Source organism: Leucopleurus acutus (assembly GCF_964270905.1).
Source record: "Leucopleurus acutus genome assembly, chromosome: 10".
In the NCBI taxonomy this organism is placed as follows: domain Eukaryota; kingdom Metazoa; phylum Chordata; class Mammalia; order Artiodactyla; family Delphinidae; genus Leucopleurus; species Leucopleurus acutus.
In genome coordinates this window covers 72,540,309-72,556,074 of record NC_139153.1, presented here as the reverse complement: position 1 = coordinate 72,556,074, position 15,766 = coordinate 72,540,309, and the positions used below count along the sequence as shown (strand labels likewise).

At 40.3% G+C, this 15,766-nt stretch overlaps 1 pseudogene across 1 annotated transcript in view; it reads right to left on the bottom strand.

The window, feature by feature from the left end:
* Window positions 1–321: 321 nt before the first annotated feature.
* Window positions 322–15,766, bottom strand: part of LOC309967635 (small ribosomal subunit protein uS3-like) — a 27,130-nt pseudogene continuing 11,685 nt past the window's right edge. The window contains exon 2 of the transcript in view: window positions 322–1,083. The product of the transcript in view is annotated as a small ribosomal subunit protein uS3-like (transcript). The remainder of the gene's footprint in view (window positions 1,084–15,766) is intronic.

Sequence of the window (15,766 nt, the reverse complement as noted above, 5' to 3'; positions counted from 1 at the left end):
GTCAGGGAAGATCCCACATGCTGCGGAGCAACTAAGCCCGTGTGGTGTGCCACAACTACTGAAGCCCGTGCACCTAGAACCTGTGCTCTGCAACAAGAGAAGCCACTGCAATGAGAAGCCCGCGCAACACAACGAAGAGTAGCCCCCTCTCGCTGCAACTAGAGAAAGCCTGCGAACAGCAACGAAGACACAGTGCAGCCAAAAATATGAATAAATTAAAAAAAAAAAGAGGCCCCAGATTGTATAAGATTCAGGCTCCATGAAACCTGGATGCAACCCTACTTTTTTTAAAAAAGATTTTATTAAAGGTCTTTATAGAGCAACAGCAGACTCCAAATCCAGCTGCCAAGGAGACTGTGTTATGCATTGGGTACTTGCTGGCATGGCAGGCATCTATGGCTTCCCTCCCTTCTGTTCAGGGATGGGGAAGGTGACAGGGGGCAGTGTCTCATCTATGGGTTCCACCATGCTCAGTGGTCAGGCAGGGGCTTCTTAAGGGCCCATCTTTCCACTTGGGTCTCAAGGCAGCATGATCTTCACTTTGATGCCCAGCACACCCTGTCTGAGCAGCACATGGCACCCGGTGGTGTCTGTGTAGAAGCTAACAAGGTCCTCACTGTGGGTCATCAGACCATCCACAACTTCATGGATTTAACCCTCTGTCCTTGGAGTTGCCCAGGCATTACGACCTAGCAGCCCTTGTCCCCACTCTCCATGATGACCTTCAGCACACCACAGCAAGCCCTCCTAGAAGTGTGTACTGCAGATCCCGCCTGGGTGATGTGCACAGAGCTCTCGTATATTCCTTTTCCTCCTAAAGCTCTACACTGCCCTCAGGGAAGCCAAATCTCTTCTGAAGCACAGCGGTCAATTCCTGGATCCGCCAGCCCTTCTCACCAAGAACGTTGTGCGTCTTGGAGGCCAAGATAATGATTTCCGTCCTGGTTGGTGTAAATCGGACTTCAACTCCAGAGTAGTCATCTTTGGCCAGCGCCCGAGTGAGACACTTGTTCAGTTCAACCTTGAGGATGCCATCAGCGACATCTTGGAAATTGACACTGCCATCTTGCCACCTGGCAGCACCTTAAGGAATGGCCCAGTGCTGCTGTTAAATGACCTAAGGAGTGTGATGTGAGCAAATGGTTCCCATTGCAATTGCAGACAGAACACAAACACCCAAAGAACTTTAGGACTATGGTGGCCTAGAGCACCATTCTCTCCTTGGATAAGCCTTTGTGTGGACTTGGTAACAGCAGCTGAGGGGCTGTGAATAATACTTCAGACTTCCTCACTTTCTTTTTCATCAATTGCTCTATCTGGAGGGACCCAAGTGTGAAGGAGAAAAATGACCCAATAAATACAATTCAGCTTCAGCAACTTCAGAATGCCCATTCCCTGTCTCCTCCATTGGCTCCGGAATTGAACAAGCAAGGTAGGAGAGGAGAGCTTTGCCTCAGGTGCTCTTTGTGACTCAACATTGGAGAATTTCAGTTCCAACACCTCCAGAGAAGGTGTCTTGAAATGATCATGGAAATAGGATCTTTTACTACATGTGGGCCACATTTCACACTGTTCCTGAGTAGAATATCCTTGCTCTGCCTCTCTGTCAACCAGATCCCACTGGTTCCTCAATACAAGCTCAGTGCCTCCCTCCTGGAATTGCCTTCCCAGATCTATCCAGTGCAGAGTGAAATCTTCCTTCCCTAAACCGAGCACTTAAGATATGACAATTCTTGAAGCTGTTAGGAGTTTAGACCCAAACTCCTATAACCATATGATCTTGGGTAAGTGATAATTTTTCTGAGCAGAGAGTCCCCAATAATAATTCATTTTCCACACTAATATGTGTTCATTTTATTTATTTATTATTATTATTTTTAATGTGTTAATTTTATAATTAAAATATTTTATGATGGCAATAACAATTCATACTGATGTCATGGAGCCGGCATGAAGCTTAACTAAGATAATATATGTAAATATCTTTTGTAAACTATAAAATGCTGTACAAACATAAGGTACCGGCAGAGGTGATATTCCAAATATTTAATGACCGGTAGGCACTGGCCTTGACCAATCAGAATAGTTTCAATCACAGCACTGGAGCTAAGTCCAGTAAACTCCTTGTGGTGTCAGACATTAACTCTCTAGTAGCTAAATTAAAGGAAGGTTTGGGGTTTCCTGGAGGAGAAGCTAAAGTAAAGGGGGTCTAGTGGAAAGAGACTCAGGGGACTAGGGGCTATATTCTTTTTCAGATTCTCTTCCCTTATAGGTTACTACAAGATATTGAGTATAGTTCCCTGTGCTATAGAGTAAGTCCTTGTTGGTTATATATTTTATCCATAGTAATGTGTATATGTTACTCCCAACCTCCTAATTTATCCCTCCCCCCACTTTCCATAAGTTTTTTTTCTATGTCTGTGAATCTCTTTCTGTTTTGTAAATAAGTTCATTTCTATCATTTTTATTTTTTAGATTCCACATATAAGTGATATCATATGATATATGTCGTTGTCTGGCTTACTTAGTACGATACTCTCTAGGTCATCCATGTTGCTACAAATGGCATTATTTCATTCTTTTTTATGGCTGAGTAATATTCCATTGTATATATGTACCACATCTTCTTTATCCATTCACCTATTGACAGACATCTAGGTTGCTTCCACGTCTTGGCTATTGTAAATAGTGCTGCAATGAACATTGGGATACATGTATCTTAGAAAATATTTTTGCCTGGACAAAAATGAAGCAGGACACATAAAAATTTGTGGGGTGAATTAAAGCAGTTCTTAAAGCAAAATTTATAGCATTATAAAATAGCTTACCTTAGAGAAGAAGAAAGGTCTCAAATCAACAACTAAGCGTCCATCTTAAGAAACCAAGGAAAGCAAAACAAACCAAATGCAAGCAGAAAGAAGGAAATAATAAAGAGCAGAAAAAAATGACCTTGAAAACTGAAAAACAATAAAGAAAATCAATAAAATCAAAAGCTGATTCTCTGAAAATGTCAATGAGATCGATAAACTTTAGCCATACTAAAAATTTAAAAAAATAGAAGAGACACAAATTACCAATGTCATTAAAGACCCCACAGATTTTAAAAGGCAGTGCTCTGAACAGCTCTATGCACATAAATTCAATAACTTAGATGAAATGGACCAATTCCTTAAAAGCCACAAACTTCCAAAACTCACACAAAGAAGAAATAGGCAACATATATATTAAAGAAATGGAATCCATAGGTAAAAACCTTAAAAAAAAAAAATAACCCTCCAGGCCCAAACGGTTTCACTGGTAAATTCTACCAAACTTTTTTTTTTTTTCTGGTATGCGGACCTCTCACTGCTGTGGCCTCTCCCGTTGCGGAGCACAGGTGCCGGACGCGCAGGCTCAGCGGCCATGGCTCACGGACCCAGCTGCTCCGCAGCATGTGGGATCTTCCCGGACCGGGGCACGAACCCATGTCCCCTGCATCGGCAGGCGGACTCTCAACCACTGCGCCACCAGGGAAGCCCTACCAAACTTTAAAGAACAAATAGCACCAATTTTACACAATCTCTTCCAGAGAATAGAAGGGAAGAGAACACTTCCCAACTCATTTTATGAGGCTAGAATTGCCTTGATACCAAAAAACTAGGCAAAGATAGTACAAGGAGAGAAAACTATAGACCACTGTCCCTCATGAACAGTACACAAAAATCTTCAAAAAAAAAATACTAGGAAATCAAATCCAGCAATATATAAATAGAATACTACTCCGTGACCAAGTGGGGTTTATCCTAGAAATGCATGACTGGCTCCAAATTCAAAAATCAATCAATGTACTTCACCATATTAAAAAACTGAAAAGGAAAAATGACATGAGCATATCAAACAATGCAGAAAAAGCATTTGAAAACATCCAGCATCGATTCATGATAAAAACTCTCAGCAAAAAAAAAAAAAAAAACAAAAAAAAAACAAAAAAAAACTCTCAGCAATATAGAAATAGAAGGAAATGTCCTTAATTTGATAAAGCCCATCTACAAAATACCTACAGTTAATGTAATGTTTAATGGTGAAACACTGAATGCTTTCTCCTAAGGTCAGGAACAAAGCAAAGATGTCCTCTATCAACACTCCTATTCAGTATAGTATAGGAAGTCCTAGTCAGTGCAGTAAGGCAGAGAAAGAAAGTAAAGGCATACAGATTAGAAAGAAAGATACTGTACCTATCTGCAGGTGACATGATTTTCTACATAGAAAATCCCAAGGAATTTACCGAAAAAGTCTTAAGTTAATAAATGAGTTTAGCACAACTGCGAGAGATAAGGCTAACTCACAAAGATGATTATATTTCTACATGCTTAAACAATTTGGAAATCAAAATTAAAATATATATTTCATTTAAAAATTTTAAAAGAGAAATACTTAGGTATAAATTGAACAAAACTTGTGCAGGATCTGTATGCTGACAACTATAAACACCGAGGAGAGAAATCAAAGGACATAAATAAATGGAGAGACATACTGGATTCATGGGTTGGAAGATCCAATTTAGTTGAACGTGTCAATTTTCTCTGAAGAAATCTATAGATTTAATACAATTCCAATCAAAAGTCCAATAAGATTTCTGCAGATATAGACAAGCTGATTCTAAAATTTATTTGGAAAGTTGAAGGGACCAGAGTAGCCATAACAATTTTGAAAAAGAAGGATAAAGTGGGAGAAATCAGTCTACCTGATTTTAAAACTTACTGTAAAGGAACAATAATTAAGACACTGTGGTACTGGTGGAGGGATAGAGACATAGACCAATGGATCAGAATATATCAAGCAATGGAGTCACAAAATGTCAGTTGTTAACAAAAGTAAAAAAGCAATTAAATGGAAAAAGGATAGCCTTTTCAATATGTGATGTTGGAATAACTGAACATCCATATGCAAAAGTATGCCACGAAAAGCTAAAGGCAAAAAAAGCTTGACCTCAGTCTCACATTTTATACAAAAATTAACTCAAAAATAGATCATAGATGTAAAATGTAAAACTATACAACTTTTAGAAGAAGAAATAGTAGAAATGTTTATGACTTGGGATCAGGGAGTTTTCTTAGACTTGATATTAAAAGCACAACTCATAAAAGAAAAAAAATTGACAAATCGGACTTTATTAAAATGAAAACCTTTTGCTTTGTGAAAGACACTAAGAGAAAGAAAAGCTATAGACTGGGGAAAAATATTTTCAAGTCACATATCAACAAAGGACTTGTATCTAGAAAAACTCTTAAAACTCAATAGTAGGAAAACAAACAACCCAATAAAAAATGAGAAGAACATCTTGTTATAGTTTAATTGTTATAATCCTTAAAACAAAGGTACCTATCCTGATACGAAACAAAGACCAATGCCTTTTGTTTGTTTGTTTTCAATGCCATTTTAAAATATAGTGCTTTCCGGATAATTTACATTACTGTAGATGGGAACAAAGTAATCGAGGTTTAAAATTAATTCTGTTTAATATTATAGGAAAAGTATAAACTAAGCATTTTATTCACTTCAGTTTGATTTAAGTGATCAGCTCTTTTAGAAAGCTTTCCTTGACCCTTAAGAATATGAATTCCGTATTCCCCCACTGTGCTTTGCCAGGTTCCTGTGCATATCTTTATCACAGCACCTTTCTTATTTTACAATATCAACCTGTCTCCTAAGGTTAAACCTCCTAAGGTTTCACTTTATTCTTAAGCCCTAGCATAGTAACTGGAAGGTAGCAACCACTCAGTGTGTTTGTTGAACAATTAAAGACTTGTAAAGAATAAATAAAAATTATTGATGAAATAATAAAATAGCAACAACACTAACAAAATCTGAAAATATTAGGATGCTTTTAGAATGGTCCCTGACACATAGTAAGTATGCAATAAATGCTCATTTATTCAACAAATAGTATTGTAGTTTTCCTACAATGTATGAAGCACTGTTATAGTTGATAGGTAAATTACATGCATTTTCAGTTATAGCCCTTAGAGCAAAAACAACACAGACTAAAACCCCCGCCCTCATGGAATTTACATTTTAATAGGAGAGACAAACAATAAGTAAAATAAATAGGTGAGATATGTAGTTTGCTAGATGGAAAAAAAAAAGGCAAGGGGCAAAAGACTTAAACGTCTATGTACGTTCACCAAAGAGAAAATAGCACGTGAAAAGATGGTCAATACAATCAGCTATTAGGAAAATGCAAATTAAAATCACGATGAGATACTACTACATAGCTATTAGGATGAAAATAAAATCAATAGCAACAAAAGCCTGACAGCATCTACTGATGGCGAGGTTGTGAAGCAACTGGAACTCTCATTTGTTGCTTGGAATATAAAATGGTACTCAGGTAAACAATTTGCCTGTTTCTTATAAAGTTAAACACATACTTACCATATGATATGGTATGATCCCCCTCCTAAGTATTTACCTTAGAGAAATGAATTTTATGTTCGCTCTAAAACCTGCACATGAATGTTTATATCTGCTTTATTCTAATCATCACCTAACAGTGGAGACCACCCCAAGATCCTTCAATGGGTGAACAGATAAACTGAGTACATTCATACTCTTTAGCATTAAGATACTATTTAGAGGGGCTTCACTGGTGGCCCAGTGGTTGAGAGTCTGACTGCCGATGCAGGGGACACGGGTTCGTGCCCTGGTCCGGGAAGATCCCACATGCCGCGGAGCAGCTGGGCCCGTGAGCCATGGCCGCTGAGCCTGCGCGTCCGGAGCCTGTGCTCCGCATTGGGAGAGGCCACAACAGTGAGAGGCCCGCATACTGCAAAAAAAAAAAAAAAAAAAAAGATACTATTTAGCAATAAATATTACTGCTAGTAGAGTATGAACATTATTGAGCAATAAAAAGGAATGAAATACTATCGTTACATGTAGCAACATGAATGAGTCTCAAAGACATTATGTGGAGTCAAAGAAGCCAGTCTCAAAAGACTGTATATTTTATGATTCCATTTCTATGACATTTAGGAAGAAGGCCAAGTGAAGGAGTAATGGAGAACAGACCAGTGATTTCCAGGGGTTACAATGGGGGGAGAGCGGAACTCTAAAGGGATTTTTTAGGGTGAAGGTGATAGAACCATCTGCATCTTGATTGTGGTGATGTTTACACATAGGACTGTACACACACAAATGTCAATTTTACTTACTATATGTTGATTTAAGAAAAGAAAGCCTACTGCGTGCAGCAATGAGGACACAACACAGCCAAGAATGAATGAATAAAATAAATAAATTTATGTAAAAGAGAGCCTATATCTAGGTAGGACCTCTGAATCCATCTGAAAGAGACAGTTTGTCAAAATTCTGTGTTCCTCAACTCAATTCCAAGGGAGAAAACAAATACTATTAAGTCAAATAAATAGATTAAAAAAAACAACAAGAATAAACAAACCAAAACCACACCTTCTATATGCAGGCTCAGTAACTCAAAGTCAGAGTTGATTTACTAGGTAATTATCCTACACAAACATACAATCATGCTTCAGGTTATTACAGCAACAGGCTGAACTGAAAAAACTAGGTAAGTGTGCTTTCTGATGTGAAATTGTTACCATTCACAGGTTTACTGTGTTGTTTTTCTTCTTTGACTTAATTTCATTTTCTATTTCAGGCTGGATTTATTGATAAGTGCTCTGATAAGCTATTTTTGTAAAAAAAAAAAAAAAAGTGTGTGTGTGTAAGTGTTCACAGTGGGTTACAAGTGATCTGTATTTTCTTTTTGACTCTTAGTGTTGTTTTAAAAATTTCCCCAATGAGCATGTATTACTTTATAAACCAATAACCTAAATAAATTTTAAGAACTCAAGTCAATTGCTAACTAGAGTATCTCCCACACAGAAAAATTTTTGGAATGTGTTTTATTTTATAGGCAAGAATGGGCTTAGTTACTCTAGGTATGATATCTAGTGGTTGTAAAATGGGTGCTTCTAAAAGGATTTCAGAGTTCCCTTAAAAAGGCTGTGTAAACAATTTGGCAGCTCCTCAAAAAGTTAAACATAGAATTACCATATGACCCAGCAATTCCACTCCTATGTGTATACCAAAAGAACTGAAAATAGGTGTTCAAATAAGTACCTGTACACTCATGTTCATAGCAGCATTATTTATAATTGTCAAAAGCTGGAAGCAACCCATATGCCCATCAACTGATGAATTGATTTAAAAAATGTTGTATATCCACACAAGGGGATATTATCCAGCCATAAAAAAGAATGAAGTACTGACACATGCTACAGCATGAATGAACCTTGAAAACATTATGCTAAGTGAAAGCAGCCAGACAGAAAAGGTCATGTATTTTATGATTCTATTTATATGAAATATTCAGAATAGGTAAACCTAAAAACAGAAGGCAGATAAGTGGTTGTGAGGTGCTAGGGGGAGGGAAGAATGGGGAATGACTGCTTAATGGGTATGGTGCTTCCCTTTGGGGTGATAAAAATGTTTTGGAACTAGATAGACGTGATGATTATACAACATTGTGAATTGTGAATTACACAATTCAGTGCATACTGAATTATGCACTTTAAAATGATTAATTTTGTGTTCTGTGACTTTTACCTCAACTTTTTAAAAAAGATGAAATGTGGCCCTGCAATCTTATTCACATTTGCAGCAAAAATCTTTATTTTTCAAGGAAATTATAAAGGAAAAATATAGTTTAGCCTGTAACTACATAGTTAAGAACTCTGAGTGGCATGTGAATTAATAAGTGATACGTACTTTTTGGAAGGTGATCTGAATAGTATTAAAATGTTCAGAGGAATTGAGTAGTCAGAAGAGAAAGTTACAAAGCAGCATAATGAACTCCCTTTGTACAAGCTTTTCAATGTTCCTCATGTGTGAAATGTATCTACAAATATTTAATTATACCCAAATCCTTGGTTGGAATACATTCTATTTAGCTGCTGTTGCCCTAGTGGTCCTTGCAATTCTTGGGATGCTGTGCCTGTCAAAGGTACTTTTTTGTTGTGATGTTGGCCTAAGGGTGAAGGGGAGTGGGGTGTTACCTACAAAATTTGACTTTGGGGCCTGGAATGTTTCTAAAAATTTTGAAATCCCAGGCTTCTCTCTTCACTTAATGATGGCTCTTTCAAACATCTAATTTTCTTGAAAATTCTTGGATCATCTTGTTTTTCCTTTGAAAGTATGTAAAACCTTGTACATGATGCATACCAAATGATTACCCTTTAATAATCAATACAGAGTCCTTTACTGAAATTCATTGTTTGAATTTTCCATTTTCATGTTATTTACTCTTAACCATGATCCTGAAAATTTCAGGTCAAAGTCCTGAGCTGGCTATTCTCTGCCCTTTCCAGATTCACTTTTACCTTTTTCCACTGTACCCTATGCCCTGGCAGGCTGCCCTCCACTGATTTCATCAACAGGCTCCCAGAGCCCCTGGCTTCCTGTAGGGTTCAGCCAATGGGAGGCACATATAGGAGGTCAGAGGGCAGGGGCAGAGAGAAGCTGGGGTAGCTATTCACCTGCCTGTGCTCTCTGCAGGCTGTGGGTTGACTATGGCTGTGTTCTGTGTTGTGTTCTTACAGAAGGCCGTCACTTGTGTTGTGTGACCTTCTCCTACAGCTACAGTCACAGCCATAACTTCAGAGACAGCGTTTCCTCCATTCCAGGTATTTCTCTTTCTTGCCCTTTCTGACTTATGGGTGGTAAAGGTTCCACACTGTTTTTAGTTCTTTGGTCCTATACCATCCCTTGCTGGTTTCCCTTAGCCCTGCACAAAGGACTAACTACATAGTTTGTGGGGTCCAGTGCAAAATAAAAATGCAGAACTTTTTATTCAAAAACCACAATGGATTTCAAGATGGCGACCGCAAGGAATTAAGCAGTGCAGGACCTTCTAAGTGCAGGGTCCTGTGTGACCACACAAGCTGCACATTCACGAAGCCTGCCCTGACTGCACACTATTGTAAACAGTACTTACCATAAATGCTCCTCAGTTACCTGTTGAGTGTGCCACCCATTTCCTGCCAGGATCTTTTCTAATACAAGGTCTTAATGGTTCTCCTTCCCATTTAAAAAAAAAAATGTGACTCCATTAGGGGTTCTGGAAAAGTAGCTGTTATCTATACTTAGGTTTAAACACTCTGCAATTTAAAACTTTTTAATAGATTTGCATCTGCAGTAGGAAATTCACTTATTCTCTGTCTTCCTCACCCTTACATGGAACAAAGCCACTCATTTGGGAACCAGCGGGGGCCACCACAGCCCTTGAGCACTACCCACCATGCGCTGGTACCGTAGTTGAAATGTGTGACTCCCAAGCATGCCTTCTGGGCGGGTGCAGGAAGCTTTAGCAGTGATTTCAACCATTGAGTTGCTTTTTGATTTTTGTATTGGATACAGAATCTACTATCCTAGTTTGCTTGTTTGTTTTCCCTCTCTTCCAAATAAGACTTAAACCGAGAGCTTTCTCATAGCCTTTCTCTCTCTGGCTAGAAACTTGCCTGAGATAGTGATCTCTTAGTATTACTAAACAAACACCAGTTAGGCCTCCTGTCTTGAGTAAGGCCTGCTCTCTCAACACCGTCCTTAACAGACTTGGGGGTTGAGGTGACAGTCAACAAATTATGCTATCTTATTGGTTTCAAAATGGGAGTCCCATAAGCTCTTCTGTGCCAGGACTTTTTGCTTTCATTGCTTTGGTTGTTACAAATTCAGGGGTGGCAAAGAAACATGAGTTTGAGAAATACTCTACAACTATAGTGTTTCACTGCTTGCACTTGCCACAGACTTATTGGTGCTTGACCACTGAGCTTTCTTCAACAACTGCATTAGTGACATCCATCACTCATTTCTAAAGCACCCACTGACTTTTTCTACCCTCACAGTCCCTTGATTTGGTCATGTTGCCTCTCAGAGCCTTGGATAGAGCAGGAAGCAAAGTTGGGATTTTCTTTCCATGCCTTTTCTCCCCCATTTCTCCATGCCTCCAGTTTTCCCTGTTTTTAAGAAGCGCTCCTGAAGAGTCACCTTTAATGTAAAGTACTATACGGAAGGGTTCACTTCTTTGAAGAGTTACCAAATATACTGTCTCATCTTTTCTCTGAAATGCAAATTTTCTCTCAAGGAGGACAAACTTGCATTTCAAAAGGGGGTCATATGAAAAAAATAATTCCAGCTGTTTAAATCCAGAGTACAGAAAAATTATTCCTAGAACAGTACACAGAATGTTCACTGGGCCTGAAACATTTCATTTGGTTGTGAATTGGCTACAGTTCCATTTCCATTCAGTTTTTTTTTTTTTTTTTTTGCCGGACGCGGGCCTCTCCCTGCTATGGCTTCTCCCGTTGCGGAGCACAGGCTCCGGACGCGCAGGCTCAGCAGCCATGGCTCACGGGCCCAGCAGCTCCGTGGCATGTGGTATCTTCCCGGACTGGGGCACGAAGCCATGTCCCCTGCATCGGCAGGCGGACTCTCAACCACTGCGCCACCAGGGAAGCCCTCCATTCAGTTTTGATCTGTTCTTGAGTTAGGCAAATAACCAGTGTGGTCTCAGAAATGATCCTTCTCTTGTGAAAGCAACAGCATTGCTTAGACTTCTAGTCCGCATGGCTGGAAGGAGCCTGAGAGGTCTTATAGCCAAACTACAAATGAAGAAACTCAGAGCAGTTCTGGACTGGGTGACAGAACTGGTAAGCACAGAGTTGAGAATTTTGCCCAGTGCATCAGATTCTTAATCCATGCAATTTTGAAGCAGCTCTGTGGAGACACATTCTCAGGGAAAATTGGCTCCCAATTTTAATTTGCCTCTTCCTCCATCACCCAGTCCTGCCATTTTCCTTCCTGTACATTGTCCTCTGAGTGGTGTCCTTAACAATGATATGTCCACCTTGCTCTCTGCAGTGTTCATTTCTGCCCCCTCCCTGATTTACCTGCCAGACATAAGTGTTGCTCTGAATGTCTCACAGTAACAAAATTGCCATTTTTGCATCTCTACTATAAGCCAGTACTGTATTTCAACAATTTAAAAAATTTCATAGTAAATATTTATCACAAATTAGATCACAGGCAAGTTTTATGTGCGTACAAATACATATATCCATGTGTATCTGTCTAAAAGTGTGTATACAGACATACATTTATCTATGCACATATGTTTGTTATCACTTAAATGTATAAAATAGTTTGTTTTCATTAATTAACAGTACTGAAAAAGTGTAAACTAAGAAATAAAAAATGAAGACTAATTACAATAAAAACAAACTACTTAAAAAATTTCATAGTTACTGATAACATTTCATAGTAATTGAATAAGCCTTATCATTTTAAATTTCAGTGCTTTAAAATAGAATTACTTTACTTTTAAATTTATTTCAGACTTATTTGAATCATTTTAAACATTCAGCAGAAGTAGAGTGAACAGTATAACAGATAGCTCCACCAATTATCCATACTTTGCTAATCTTGTTTTATTTATCTTTTGTTTTTTGGGGAGGGGGCTGGATTATTTGAAAATAAATCCTAAACATACTTTCACCCCAGACTCCCCATTATGCATTCTAATAGATAAGAACTCAAGAAGAAATTTAACCGCAATACCATTATCACATGTAACAAAATTAATAATTTCTTTTATTTTTTAATTAAAAAAATTAACTAATTAATTTTATTTTTGGCTGGATTGGGTCTTCGTTGCTGCACACGGGCTTTCTCTAGTTGCAGCAAGCGGGGGCTACTCTTTTTTTGTGGTGCGCAGGCCTCTCATTACGCAACAAGACTTCCCTTGTTGTGGAGCACAGGCTCTAGGTGTGCGGGCTTCAGTAATTGTGCCTCACGGGCTGTAGAGCGCAGGCTCAGTAGTTGTGGCGCACAGGCTTAGTCGCTCCGCAGCATGTGGGATCTTCCCAGACCAGGGTTCTAACCTGTGTCCCCTGCATTGACAGGCGGATTCTTAACCACTGTGCCACCAGGGAAGTCCCATTTCTTAACATCTATATCAAGTCCACATTTTATTTCCCTGATTATCTCAAAGTCTTTTAAACAATTGGTTTATTCACATCAGAGCCACACAGGATCTAAACATTGCATTTGGTTTACTACGCCTTTTAAAAACCATTATTTACACACATTTGACTTTCACTTCATTTGACCAATGAAGAATGTATGGTCCCAGTACACAGGTGGGTGAACTAGGGCTCAGAGAGGTTAAGAAACCTCCCCAAGTTCTCATTGTTGGTAGGGGCCAGACCCAGGACTTGAATTAAGGCCTGCCTAAGTCCAAAGACTCCATTCTACTCCTTCCCCTTCAGGCTACCAGAATTTTCCCTGTGTTGCAGAGAGGCAAGAGGCCTAGTGGTTAAGAGAGAGGGTTTGGGCTCAGGTTGGCCTGGGTGCAAATTGGAGCAAGTTACACAATCTCTCTGATCCTGCACTTCTGTCTGCGTCTATAAAATAAGGTTAATGATGATGGTTTGGGGCTGATTAAATAGGAGAACGCATGTCTACTACTTAGCACGGTGACTGGCACATAGAAAGCACTCAGTAAACCTTAGCTATTATTCCTAGCATAAAGGAGGAGAAAGAATCACAAAATGGTTGTTTGCTTTTGTCAGTAGCTCAGGAATTGTGGCTCATCATTGTTACTACAACTTGTGTAGGATTGAGGCTGAAGGGGTGGGGAGGTTGGGAGTAGGGTGTTGATTCTGCCTGGATTGGAGAAGGAAGCCCTGGACATAAAAATTTAAGTAGGCATCCAAGGAATTCTTCCCGAGACCTCAGCTGGAAAACAGTTGAACATGTCTTCTGACCTTCCATAGAGGGAAAACCGGTGGGGAGCAGACATGGTGGGAGGGAGACTTCTCAATGTTTATTTGAATTTGGAACCATGTAAATGCATTAAACCAATTCCAATAAAATGAATTGCATTAAAAAGAAAACCCCTCTGTTACCATGGGGTAAGTGCTGAGAATGGGAAAACTAGGATTTAATGACAATAATAATAGTAATAATAATAATCCCCTTACAATTTTTGCAGCCCTAGGAGGGCTTCGGTCATAAGTCAGGTTTTGCACCAGGATGAGACTATTTCAGCTTGACTCTGATTTCAGAGATCTAAGGTAATATTTTAACTTTAGCTATCCTCCCTCTGACACTCATTCTAAGAGTCCAGAACCAGTGCTCCCAGATTTGGAGTTGTCTTCAAGCATAGGCATTGTCAAGGGCTGAATCTATGGGCTAACTAAGGTCTTTGTATGTACTGTCTGTACATTTATGGGTGCTTTCCCAGTTTATTAGGCCCTAAGTTGTTTTTGATGCTAAGTAAAGACTCTGGGGCTCTGATTTTCTAGAGTCTTTGGGAAGGGAGGGGTCACATAACCCCACTCACAAATAATCAAGAACGTGCCTCTGTTCTAAGGCCTTTACATACACGAACTCATTAAAACCTCACAATAACAGTACACTGCAGGTACCATTATTCTGATTTTAGAGGCAAAGAAACTGAACCAAGTGAGGTGAAGTAACTTGCCTAAGGTCAGAGCCTGCACGACTAACCACTAGGCTTACTACCTCTCTGTTGGCAGTGGGCCAAGCACGTAGGGGTCCTTTGAAGGTGATGCAGGCGTCCTTGGCTGTGCGGCAGCAAGGCTTTAGGTCCCAAATCCTTCCTTCTAGTTTAGGACCAAGAAAGACCAGGGTGTCAATTTCCTCATTGACCCTGGTCAAGTCACTTACTCCCTTCAAGCCTCAGGTTTCTTATCTGCCCCAGGGAGGAGTTTTAGATGAAAAGACCTCTTCTTGCATTACGAGTGTGGGTGTGTGCTGGGGGGTGGGAGGTGTAGGGGCTGAGGTTTCTGGGCGGTACTGCGCTGCTTTTCCTAGGTCTCTTGCGGAAGCAGGGTGTTTGGAGGTTTTGTCCTAGTCAACTCCCTCCCAGGAGGTGGGGCCCCCAGTCAGTGATGGCGCGCAAGCTTGGCTATGCCTCCTCCGCTTGGAAAAGGGCCGCTACTGCGGCCAGCTCCGGGCAAAGTCCGGCTGCCCGGAGGTCGAGGGTGGGTCTTTTTTCCCTGAGGGAGTTAAAGCTGAGATTGTATACTTAGGAAGGCTTCTTGGAGGTAGTGACAGTTGAGTCAAGTCCTGAAGGTCTAGCAGGAGTTAGTAAGAAGAGGTGGAGGAGGAAGGGTTACCCCAGGCCCAGACAACAGAACAAAGCACAACCCGGCTTACAGTATGGGAGGAGGAGATGTGAGAGTGGAGAGGTCTGTAGGGGCGAAATCGCGGGGGGGCTTCAAAGCTTTATTCTAAGAGCAATTGGGAGGGGTTTGAAGGAGGGTAGTCCGGAGTTTTAGAAAGACTCTTCTAGCCACTTGGGAAGAATGGGTCGGAGAGGGGCAGGAGGCTATCGTAGAAAGCAATCGGGTTGGAAAATGACCGAGGACTGAGGAAAGTGGCGCTGGGGGGCGGAGCCGAGCATCTGAGTCTTTCTCAAACCCCACGACACTGTGCGCTGTCCCTCGACTTTCTTTGCTTATGTGGAAGGGCCCCATAAAGGGCAGGGCACCGGCCAAAAGCTCAAAGAGCCAAACAGCGCAGAGCCCCCCCTTCTTTCGGGGGCTCTCTGGTCCAGGTGCCCCAGAATTCGTAGGGTAGTGCGGGAGAACTTAACACTGCTTAAGATGGAGAACCGTTACCCCTCAAAATACACAAAAACCTCGGCCGCTTTTGGCAGCAGCCTCCTCCGTCCATGACCTCATGCTTT